The sequence below is a fragment of the Rhinopithecus roxellana genome, chromosome 19, assembly GCF_007565055.1.
Source record: "Rhinopithecus roxellana isolate Shanxi Qingling chromosome 19, ASM756505v1, whole genome shotgun sequence".
In the NCBI taxonomy this organism is placed as follows: domain Eukaryota; kingdom Metazoa; phylum Chordata; class Mammalia; order Primates; family Cercopithecidae; genus Rhinopithecus; species Rhinopithecus roxellana.
The window spans coordinates 7,198,986-7,208,913 of record NC_044567.1 but is presented as its reverse complement, the minus strand read 5'-3'; the positions used below and the strand labels follow the sequence as shown (position 1 = coordinate 7,208,913).

At 43.3% G+C, this 9,928-nt stretch overlaps 2 pseudogenes; one reads left to right on the top strand and one right to left on the bottom strand.

The window, feature by feature from the left end:
• The first annotated feature begins 676 nt into the window (after positions 1-676).
• On the top strand, positions 677-790 carry LOC115895074 (annotated as a pseudogene).
• Positions 791-9,349: 8,559 nt separating this feature from the next.
• Positions 9,350-9,638, bottom strand: LOC104680271 (annotated as a pseudogene).
• Positions 9,639-9,928: the final 290 nt, after the last annotated feature.

The following is a 9,928-nucleotide window of genomic DNA, read 5'->3' as shown; positions in this document are numbered from 1 at the left end:
TCACTGCAACCTCCGCCTCCCAGCTTCAAGTGATTTTCATGCTTTAGCCTCCCGAGTAGCTGGGACAAAGGTGTGCATCCCCATACCTGGCTAATTTTTGTATTTTTAGTAGAGACAGGGTTTCACCATGTTGGCCAGGATGGTCTCAAACTCCTGGCCTCAAGGGATCTGGCGCCTTGGCCTCCCAGAGTGCTGGGATTACAGGCATGAGCCACTGTGTCCCTGCCCATTTCAACTTTTTTTTTTTTTTTTTTTTTTTTTTTTTCTGAGACGGAGTCTTGCTCTGTCACCCAGGCTGGAGTGCAGTGGCCGGATCTCAGCTCACTGCAAGCTCCGCCTCCCAGGTTTACGCCATTCTCCTGCCTCAGCCTCCCGAGTAGCTGGGACTACAGGCGCCCGCCACCTCGCCCGGCTAGTTTTTTGTATTTTTAGTAGAGACGGGGTTTCACCGTGTTAGCCAGGATGGTCTCGATCTCCTGACCTCGTGATCCGCCCGTCTCGGCCTCCCAAAGTGCTGGGATTACAGGCTTGAGCCACCTGCGCCCGGCCCCATTTCAACTTTTAAAAAGGTAAAGCATTTTGGGAAGCCAAGGTGAAAGGATTGCTTGAGGACAAGAGTTTGAGGCTGCGGCGAGTTATGATGGCTCTTCAGCACTTCACTCAGAATGAGAGAGTAAGACTTTGTCTCAAAAACAGAGAGAGATTCTTTTGTGTATTCATGGTCATGTGTAAGATGTGCCTCCCTCCAACCTTGTTACCATGTGGATGTCAGCACTTTACCCATTTGATGATCTGATGTGAGGGAAAAAAAGTAAAAAGTAGGCTGGGAGCGGTGGCTCATGTCTGTAATCCCACCACTTTGGGAGGCTGAGGCAGGTGGATCACCTGAGGTCAGGAGTTCGAGACCAGCTTGGCCAAAATGGGGAAACCCTGTCTCTACTAAAAATACAAAAAAATTAGCCAGGCATGGTGGCGGGTGCCTGTCATCCTAGCTACTCAGGAGGCTGAGGCAGGAGAATTGCTTGAACCCTGGGGGATGGAGGTTGCAGTAAGCCAAGGTCGTGCTACTTCACTCCAGCCTGGGCAACAAGAGTGAAACTCTGTCTCAAAACAAAAAAGTAAAAATTATTCTTTCTTTTTTCCTTTTTTTCTTTTTTTTTTAAGAGATGGAGTGTTGCTGTGTCGTCAGGCTGGAGTGCAGTGGTGTGATCTTGGCTTACTGTAACCTCTGCTTCCTGGGTTCAACCGATTCTCCTGCCTTAGCCTCCCGAGTAGCTGGGACTACAAGCATGAGCCACCATGCCCGGCTACATTTTGTATTTTTAGTAGAGACAGGGCTTCACCATGTTGGCCAGGCTGGTCTCGATTTTTTGACCTCGTGATCCGCCTGCCTCAGGCTCCCAAAGTGTTGGGATTACAGGCGTGAGCCACCCCGCCCGGCCATAAAGCCTATTCTTAACAAATCTCTCAGCCAGAAGAATTTCAAATAATTTACACAGATAGTCTGCCCTCAACCAGTGGAGCATAACTTCCCACTCCTTAAATGTGAGCAGGCATAAAGACTTCCTTCCAAAGATTACAGTGTGGAAAGGGAGAAAAATGAGTAAACTTAGAGAAACCTGGCAAATGCTAACCTCAGCTGGGTGATCAAAGTCAATATCAATAATGGTAAGTCAGGCCGGGCATGGAAGAGCCGAGATCGCACCACTGGGCAACCTCTGCCTCCCAGGTTCAAGTGATTCTTCTGCCTCAGCCTCCCGAGTAGCTGGGACTACAGTCCAACTCCACCATGCCCAGCTGATTTTGTATTTTTAGTGAAGACAGAGTTTCATCATGTTGGCCAGGCTGGTCCTGAACTCCTGACCTCAAGTAATCCACCCACCTTGGCTTCCCAAAGTGCTGGGAGTACAGGTGTGAGCCACTGTGCCCGGCCTGATGGTATGTATTCTTGACCTGATGTGATGAAAACAGCACTTTTATCTTTGTAGTCTTCCTTTGTAAAACCGATAACCCCAGTTTAACCATGAGAAAAACATTAGGTAAATCCCAATAGAGGGACATTCTATAAAATGCCTGACCAATACTCCTCAAAACCATCAAGGTCATTAGAAAAAGGATAGTCTGAGAAACTGTCACAGGCTAGAGGAGCCGGAGGAGATATGATGACTAAATAAATGTGATATCTTGGATGGGATCCTGGGTCAGAAAATGGACATTAGGTTAAAACTAAGGCAATCTCCCAAGTGTCCATTCATTGACAGATGAGGGAGTAAACAAAATGTGTGATAGCCATACAACGGAACGTTATTCAGTGTTCAAAAGGCGCCTGGGCGTGGGGATTCAGGACTGTAATCCCAGCACTTTGGAAGGCTGAGGTGGGCAGATCACTTGAGGCCAGGAGTTTGAGACTAGCCTGGCCAACATGATGAAACACCATCTCAACTAAAAATACAAAAATTAGCCAGGCACTGTGGCGGGCACCTATAATCTCAGCTACTCAGGAGGCTGAGGAAGGAGAATCATTTGAACCCAGGAGGCAGAGGTTGCAAATAAGCTGAGATCACGTCACTGCACTTCAGCCTGGGTGACAGAGTGAGATCCCATCTCAAAAAACAAACAAACAAAATACTAAGAAAATTTGAATAGAGTATGAACTTTAGTTAATAATAAGGTATCACTGATCCATTAATTGTAACTAATGTACTATGCTAATAATAAGGAAAACTGGATACAAGATGCATGAACATGCTGTACTATGTTCCTGATTTTCTGTATATCTAAAACTGTTCTAAAAATAAAGTTTATAACTAAAAAAAACCAACATTCATAGCTCATGGGCCATAAAAATCACGTCATGGGGCATATACTAACTTAACTGCCTTAGAACAAGTACTAACAAATTTTTTTTTTTTTTTTTTTTTGAGACAGAGTCTCGCTCTGTGGCCCAGGCTGGAGTGCAGTGGCAGGACCTCAGCTCACTGCAAGCTCCGCCTCCCGGGTTCATGCCTTTCTCCTGCCTCAGCCTCCCGAGTAGCTGGGACTATAGGCGCCCACCACCTCGCCCGGCTAGTTTTTTGTATTTTTTAGTAGAGGCGGGGTTTCACCGTGTTAGCCAGGATGGTCTTGATCTCCTGACCTTGTGATCCGCCCGTCTCGGCCTCCCAAAGTGCTGGGATTACAGGCATGAGCCACCGCGCCTGGCCAAGTACTAACAAATTTTAAAGCAATATAGGTAATTAGACATTAGTAGAGATAAAATAAATATTTTAAAATATTCAATTAATTCAAAAGAAGGCAGGAAAATAGGAAAAAGAAATAAAGTATATATGGGGCGAATAGAAAACAAATAGCAAGATGGTAGATTTGAGCCCAATGATGTTGACACAATTACATCAGAAGTAAATAATCTAAATATTCTAAAACCTAATTATCAAACTGGATAAAATAAAACAAAGAACAAGACTCAACTTTATGCTATCTTTGATATGTAAGATTGGCACCTAATAATTTCAGAGAAATGATGGAAACCAGGAGACAATTAAATGATGTATTTGAAGGCCAGGCACGGTGGCTCATGCCTGTAATCCCAGACTTTGGGAAGCCAAGGTGGGAGGATCACATGAGGCCAGGAGTTTGAGACCAGCCTGGCCAACATGGTGAAACTTCGACTCTGCTAAAAATACAAAAATTAGCCATGCATGGTGGCGGGCACCTGTAATCCCAGCTACTTGGGAGACTAAGGCACAAGAATTGCTTGAACCCAGGAGGCGGATGTTGCAGTGAGCCAAGATCATACCACCGCACTCCAGCCTGGGTGATAGAGTAAGATTTGGTCTCAAAAAATATTATATATTTGAAATGCTGTAAAATAACTGGCAAACTAGACAAGTGAAAATATTCTCTAAAAGATGAAGAGGCTGGGCATGGTGCCATGCACCTGTAGTTCTAGCTACTGTGGAGGCTGAGGCAGGAGGACTGCTTGAGCCCAGGAGTTTGAGGCCAGCTTGGACAACATAGTGAGACTCTGTTAAGAAGGAGAAGGAGAAGAAGATTCCATTCTGACATGTAAGAAGCTTGGAAGTAAGTTGTTACTCTGCCAACAAGTAAAAAGCTGAACCAACTGAAAAATCAACAGCTTCCTCTTGGATTCATCACAGGGCAAGCTGCTGTACTCAACACTGGAGAAAAAGACAGGAGGATATGGAGAATCACAATTTACCAGAGCAGAAGAAACCCATGAGCAAAAATATCCCTGGGAACCAGACCTGAACTGTAAGTGATGAATTGTTGGAGGCTTAACGTGAACAAGTCTGAGAGTTAAAAATTCCAGGTCTTCACCTGTGGTGGCTCACGCCTGTAATCCCAGCAGATTGGGAGGCTGAGCTGGGCGGATCACCTGAGGCCAGAAGTTCGAGACCAGCCTGGCCAACATGGTGAAACCCCATTTCTACTAAAAAATTAGCTGGGTGTGGTGGCACCTGTCTGTAATCCCAGCTACTCAGGAGGCTGAGGCATGAGAATCACTTGAAACCAGGAGGCAGAGGTTGCAGTGAGCCAAGATTGTACCACTACACTCCAGCCTGGGCGACAGAGCGAGACTCCATCTCAAAGAAAAAAAAGTTCCAGGGGGACCTAGTTACAGAGGGACCCCCCAACACACACACACTTTTGTGAGTTTTACTTACCTCCAGGAGGTTAACTGGGTTCTCATATGAAATATGCCAGAGCATTCTGTTCAGCTTCACAAGGCCTGCCCTCAAGAGGAACTATTTTACCAGAGCCTAAAGTATTGTTTTGTTTTGTTTTGTTTTCAGAGCCTACAATTTCACAGGCTCTTTGAAAGATTGAGACAATCATAGGTTTAGAGAGCACTCTCCCACACTTTACCAACACATTACTAAAGAAACTGCAGTTTCTTTTGTTCAGCACATAAATCATGTCTCACTATCAAAAAAAACAAAAATTATGAGACATACATACTAAAGGACAATAGAACGTAATTTGAAAGGACAGAGCAAGCATGAGAGCCAGACTCAAATATGGCTGGGATGTTAGAATCATCAGGCCAGGAATGTAAAAATAACTATGATTAATGCTAAGTGGGGGCGGGCACGGTAGCTCACGCTTGTAATCCCAGCACTTTGGGAGGCAGAGGCAGGTGGATCACCTGAGGTCAGGAGTTTGAGACCAGCCTGCCCAACACAGTGAAACCCCCGTCTCTACTAAAAATACAAAAATTAGCTGGGCGTGGTGGCGGGTACCTGTAATCCCAGCTACTTGGGAGGCTAAGCCAGGAGAATTGCTTGAACCTGGGAGGCAGAGGTTGCAGTGAGCTGAGATTGTGCCACTGCACTCCAGCCTGGGCGACAGAGCTAGACTCTGGTCTCAAAAATATATACATATGCTAAGGGTGCTAATGGATAAAGCATACAGCATGCAAGTCCAGATGGATAATGTAGACAGAGAGATGGGAATTCTAAGAAGGAACCAGAAGGAAATGTTAGAGATCAAAAACACCATAACAGAAACGGTGAATGCCTTTGATGGGCTCGTCAGTAGGCTGGACACAGCTGAGGAGAGAATCTCTGAGCTTGAGAATATGTCAACAGAAACCCCGCAAAACAGAAGAGAAAACACTCTTCTTTCTGAAGACTGAAAACACACACACACATGCACGCACGTGCACACACACACACCACACGCACACAAAAAGCCCAGAACAGAATATCCAAGAACTGTGGGACAATTGCAAAGGGTGTAACATACACAAAATGGGAATACCAGAAGGAGAAGCAATAAAGGAACAGAAGAAATATTTGAAGCCACAATGACTGAGAATTTCCCAACTTAAAGTCAGACACCAATCTACAGATCCAGGAAGAATTTGAGAACACGAGGCAGGATAAAAGCAAAAACAAAAAACAAAAAAAACCCCAAAAAAGCAAGTATTACATCTAGGCATATCCTATGCAAGCTGCAGAAAATCAAAGATAAATGCAAAATCTTGAGAGAAACCAGAGGAAAAAAACCAACTTCCTCATAGAAGAGCAAAGATAACAATTACATCTGGCATCTCCTCAAAAACCACGTAAGCAAGAACAGAGTGGAGTAAAATAGAATCATGCACTGCATAAAGACATTTCGGTCAATGATGGGCCACGTACAATCGTACGGTGGTCCCATAAGATTATCACACCATACCTTCACTGTAGGTATTCTACATTGAGATATGTTTAGATACACAAACACTTGCATTGTGTTACAGTCCCCTACACCATTCAGTACGATAACATGCTGTAAGGGTTCGTAGCCCAGGAGCAACAGGCTATCTCACACAGCCTGGGTGTATAGTAGGCTCTGTTATTTAGCTCTGTGTAAGTTCCCTCTATGATGTTTGCACAACGATGAAATCACCCAATGATGCATTTCTTCAAATTATCTCTGTTGCTAAGTGACGCATGATTATATTTAAAAAGTGTTGTGAGAGAAAAACCACCTACCTGGAATTCTGGGACCTGTGAAATTATCCTTCAGAAGTGAAGAAAAAATAAAATGCAAAACTATATATCTTCAATTCACAGAAGATAATACAGGAGAAAGCCTAGATGACCTTGGGATTACTTTTTAGATAAAACACCGAAGCCTTGATTCATGGAAGAAAAGATTGATAAGATGGACTTAATTAAAATGAAAAACTTCTGCTCTGCAAAAGACACTGTTAAGAGAATGAGAAGACAATTGACAGACGGGGAGAAAATATTTGCAAAAGACACATTTGATGAACGACTCATCCAAAATACACAAAGAACTCTTAACACACAACCATAAGAAAACAAACAATCCAATTAAAAAATGGGCAAAAGATCTAAACACACACTTCACCAAAGAAGACATACAGATGGCAATTACATATAAGAAAAGATGCTTAACATCATATGTCATTAGGGAATTACAAATTAAAACAACAATGAGATACCACTACATACATATTAGGATGGCCCAAATCCAAAATACTCACAAGACCAAATGTTGGCAAGGATATGGAACAGGAACTTTCATTTGTTGCTGATGGGAACGCAAAACGGTACAGCGACTTTGAAAGACAGTTTGGCGGTTTCTTACAAAACTAAACGCATTCTTATCATACAATCTAGCAATTTTGTCCCTTGGTATTTATCCAACTGAGGTTAAAACTTATGTCTACACAGAAAAAACCTGCACATGAATGTTTATAGCAGCTTTATTTGTGATTGCCAAAACGTGGAAGCAATCAGGATGTTTTTCTGTAGGTGAATGGATAAACAAGCTGCAGTGCATTCATACAATGGAATGTTATTCAGTGCTAAAGAGAGATGAGCTATCAGGCCGTGAAAAGACATGAAGGAAACTTAAATGCATATTTCTAGATGAAAGAAGCCAATCTGGAAAAGCTACCTACTGTATGATTCCAACTACATGGCATTCTGGAAAAGGCAAAACTTTGAGGATAGTAAAAGATCAGTGGTTGCCGGGGGATGGAGAGAGAGAAGGACGAACAGGCAGAGCACAGAGGATTTTTAGGGCAGTGACACTATTCTGTATGACGCTACAATGGTGGATATATATCATATACATTTGTCCAAACTCAATACTCAACACCAAGAGTGAACCCTAATATAAACTATGGTCTTTGGGTGATAATAATGTATCAATATAAGTTCATCTATTGCAACAAATGTACTTTTTTTTTTTTTTTCCAAAGACAGAGTTTCGCTCTTGTTGCCCAGGCTGGAGTGCAATGGCATGATCTCAGCTTGCTGCAACCTCCGTCTCCTGGGTTCAAGTGATTCTCCTGCCTCAGCCTCCCAAGTAGCTGGGATTATAGGCACGCACCACGATGCCCAGCTAATTTTTGTATTATTAGTAGAGACGGGGTTTCACCACATTGGCCAGGCTGGTCTTGAACTCCTGACCTCAGGTGATCCACACACCTCAGCCTCCCAAAGTTCTGGGATTACAGGTGTGAGCCACTGCTCCCGGCCCAAATGTACTATTTTGATAGTAGCAGAGACTATGTGGGGACAAGGGGTTTATGGAAATCTCTGTGCCTTCTGCTTAGTTTTTTTTTTTAAAAACAATAAGTTTATTTAAATAACAAGACACTTGACTTGAAGGGAAAACTATCGAGGATTCTTTTTTATTTTTTTAGAGTAATTTCTCCCTACTTAAAGATAGATTGCCCTACATGTAACAGCTATGTACAAAAAAGTTATGAAATTGTTCTTGGTTTTATAATGACAAATGAAAAACATTAAAATTCTCCAACTGAACAAGGTATGCAAGGATTTTTATGTGGTTTTTGTTGTTGTTGTTGTTGTTGTTAAAACAGTGAGAGCAAAATAACTTACTGGAATATAAAGGCAGAAGTTGAATGAACATGCCACTAATGGAGAAAGGGGATATTTTCACAGAATCCATATTTTTCCCCATCCTGTCTCCACTTGATGCCAATCAAAACATACCATTGGCTGTTCAGTTTTTTAAAATGCAGCATGCTTGTGCACATATATCAGTTACTTTATGTACATAAAGGAATGGGGAAGGGGGAAATCAAAGAATAGAGAAAACTATATTGTAATAGTCAGGGTGCAATGGAACCAAATTGCAATTTTCTAATTAAGAATGTAATCTTGGCCGGGCGCGGTGGCTCAAGCCTGTAATCCCAGCACTTTGGGAGGCCGAGACGGGCGGATCACAAGGTCAGGAGATCGAGACCATCCTGGCTAATACGGTGAAACCCCGTCTCTACTAAAGAATACAAAAAACTAGCCGGGCGACGAGGCGGGCGCCTGTAGTCCCAGCTACTTGGGAGGCGGAGGCAGGAGAATGGCGTGAACCTGGGAGGCGGAGCTTGCAGTGAGCTGAGATCCGGCCACAGCACTCCAGCCTGGGTGACAGAGCCAGACTCCGTCTCAAAAAAAAAAAAAAAAAAAAAAAAGAATGTAATCTTGTAATCTTGGTCTTTAAAGAACTGAGTGCTGGAGTAAAGAAGCAGATTCGGGTCGGGTGTGGTGGCTCATGCCTGTAATCCTAGCACTTTGGGAGGGTGGATCACGACGTCAGTAGTTCGAGACCAGCCTGGACAACACGGCGAAACCCCATCTCTACTAAAAATACAAAAAAATTAGCTGGGCGTGGTGGCACACGCCTGTAATCCCAGCGACTTGGGAGGCTGAGGCAGGAGAATTGCTTGAAACCGGAAGGTGGAGGTTGCAGTGAGCTGAGATTGCACCACTGCACTCTAGCCTGAGCAATAAGAGCAAAACTCTGTCAAAAAAAAAAAAAAAAAAAAAAAAAGCAGTTTCCCTTCTCAGTAGATACCTCCCGTCTGCTGTTGGAACACATCAACTGTATCTTCAGCCTCCAGTTCCAACTGTGCAGGTGTGTCTGTTTCATTGATTGGTCGCCCGTCAGATCAGAATGTGATCTGCCTCATTGACAAACCCTGTCGTTCACAATAGGCTTTTATTAGTTTACTGAGTGGTCTATGCCTCTTAATCTTAAACTTCACCACAAAACCATCCTGCCCCACCACCTTCAAATTAATATAATCATTTGTTCTCAGTCTTGACTCCTTCCTCGGGCTTTTCATGGGCCATGGCGAGCGCTGGAGTGTCCTCAGCTGCTGCTTCACAAAAGAGGTACCAGATCCTCACCAAAGGAACACACAAGCAGCACCAGGAGGGGCAGAAGAACCCTTCTGCTCAGTTTTGCTGTGAATCTATTCAGTGTACATCCTACAGGCAATTGAGATATTATGACACTATAATGATTCTGTGCTAATAAATTAGAAATTTTGGATGAAATAGTCAACATTTTTGAAAAACACAACAAATCTTATGGAACACTATGTATAATCTTATATCTATTAGAAAAATTGTATCAGCAA